Here is a 2,708-nt window from a genome sequence, read left to right as displayed (position 1 = left end):
TATTGTGCACAAGAGTTGTTCATAGCATAAATGAAATATCCATCAAAGCAAGAAAAGAACACACTAATTTTTACATGGTTCGGAACCATGCCTACATCTATGGGACCAAGTCTAGAAGAAGCAAATTCACTATGTAAACTTATAAGTTCAAAAACAAAGCAAAAAAAGCATAGTTGCAAAACACTCCCTGTTGAAGTGAAGACTGAAAACGATGCCGCTTTACAGTTAAGTGAAACGCAGAGTTTTTGGCCTGAATAATCTGTGCATCCTGTCCATCGAAGCTGTGCAGATCCAAAGGTTGAGGCATGTCAAAGGGTCAACGGTATAAAAGATAGGAATAGTTCACTTTGCACCAGATTTGGTTTTTGCGTCTTTTTTCCAACAGTTCGAGTTATCAGCTCTTGATTGTTTTTCACATTTTTAGAAAGCATAGTTGCAAAACACTCCCTGTTGAAGTGAAGACTGAAAATGATGCCGCTTTACAGTTAAGTGAACGCAGAGTTTTTGGCCTGAATAATCTGTGCATCCTATCCATCCAAGCTGTGCAATTCCAACGACTGAGGCATGTCAAAGGGTCAACGGTATAAGAGAGGGGAATAGTTCACTTTTCACCAGATCTGATTTTTGAGTCTTTTTCTCTATAGTTCGAGTTATCAGCTCTCGATTGTTTTTCGCATTTTTAGAATCATTGTAACTTGGGTAGATTGATTAGCGATTGTTAGTTAATCTGAGGGTGGGGTTACTCTTGTGGCTAGAGGATTCCAGAAGAGAGTTCTTAGGTTAGTTATGGGTTGATTCTTGGTGAGAATAGAGAGGAGTTGATCTGGTTTGTTGGATCTTGTACTGTGTTGATATTATTCTAATTAGTAGTGCCGTGAGCTCTCCATTTCCGGAGCTCAACGTGGATGTAGATTATCCAAATAGGATAATCGAACCAGTGTAAAATCTTGTGTTCTTGTGTTAATGGTTTGTGAAAATCTGTGTGGTGTTGAATTTGGTAATGTGTTTGTGTTTGTTGGCTGATTATAACAGTGGTATTAGAGCTATTAGACAATAGGCTTGATCGATTTGGAGACTCCTCATTGATTTGGGGTTTCTGAAAAATTAGGGTTTGTCTAGAATTGGGGTGTTTTTGAAATTAAGGCTTCCCTTAGCAATCTTGAGCCCTAGTTTACAGATTCAAGTGGTAAATTCATTGATTGAGGAAATCTTGTTGAAGATTCAGGTCTGAGTCTTAGTAATTCGTTCAAGACTCACATTGTCAATTCGGTTTAGGGTTTCTTGAAACAGTATCAATTGTTTAAATACAAAGATGTCAACTACACGATTAGAAATCACTCAGTATGATGGCAAGATAGATTTTGGGAGTTGGAAAAAGAAGACGAAGGCACTGCTGTCCCACAATAAGTGGGAATTGCCCTGGAGAAAGACGAAACCAAATGGCCAGAAGAGAAGTTGAAGAAGAAGGATGAAATCAATGAGGAAGTGTACAACCTCATAGTGATGAATCTGTCAGACAACATCCTGCGGAAGGTAGATGGGCTAGAAACACCTCTAGCCCTATGGGGTAAACTCGAAACTTTGTATTCTTTACAGTCAGCACCTAACTTTGCATTTTTAAAGGGTGCTTTATTTTCATACAAAATGGATGGTTCTAAATCTATTGAGGATAATTTAGATGAATTCTTTAAGATGACTTTAATTCTTAAAGGTACTGATCAGGAACTAGGTGACACTAGTTTAGCAATGCTCCTATTAAATTCCTTAACCGAAGACTACATAGTTGTAAAGAATGCCCTTCACTATTCAGGGACCCTACCTAGTCTGGATTTAATAGTTACTGGTCTTAAAGCTAGGGAATTAGAGCTTAAGGTTCAGAAAAGATCTGGGAGTAACCTGTTTGTAAAAGGTAGACCATAATCTAGTCAAATAGGAAAGTCTATACAGAACCAACATGGGTCTAAAAACAAGAAAAAATGGAAGGGAAATAGTAATAAAAAATCAGACACTAGGAAGTGCTTCTTTTGCAATAAACCTGGTCATATCAAGAAAAACTGTTTTGAATGGTTGAAGAAACATAAACAGAATAATACTGAGAGTAAACTTGCTTCTAGTGATAACCAATGGGAGGAGCCTAAGGTCTTGACAGTATCAACATCTAATACTGCTAAGGAATGGGTCCTGGACTCAGGCTATTCCTTTCATATTAGTCCACACAAAAACTGGTCCCAAAACCTAGAATCTCAGGAAACTAAAACTGTTTATATGGGGAATAACCAAGCATGTAGGGTGAAGGGTATAGGCAATATAACCCTTAAACTTACTAATGGAAAAACTGTAAGGTTGACTAATGTTAGGTAAATCCCTGAGTTAAAAAGGAAGCATATTTCTTTAGGAACACTAGATGAAGCTGGATGTTCCTATAAGGCTAACAATGGTTGCTTATATGTGTACAAAAACCAGAACTTGGTTCTCAAAGGGGAAAAGAGGAATGGTCTTTACATTTTATGTTGTGATTTTGAATGCTTTAGCACAGTTCTGTCTCCCACCAAACTAACAGTAACTGAAAAATGACACCTTAAGTTAGGACACATGAGTCAGAAAGGTATGCACATCCTTAGCAATCAGGGAGGGTTTGGGAAGGACACCATTAGCAACGTAGAATTCTTTGAAACCTGTGTGTTAGGAAAACAACAAAGACTAAGGTT

This window comes from Pistacia vera, unplaced genomic scaffold (assembly GCF_008641045.1).
Source record: "Pistacia vera cultivar Batoury unplaced genomic scaffold, PisVer_v2 Contig362, whole genome shotgun sequence".
NCBI lineage: Eukaryota > Viridiplantae > Streptophyta > Magnoliopsida > Sapindales > Anacardiaceae > Pistacia > Pistacia vera.
Note: the sequence above shows the minus strand (reverse complement) of the source record.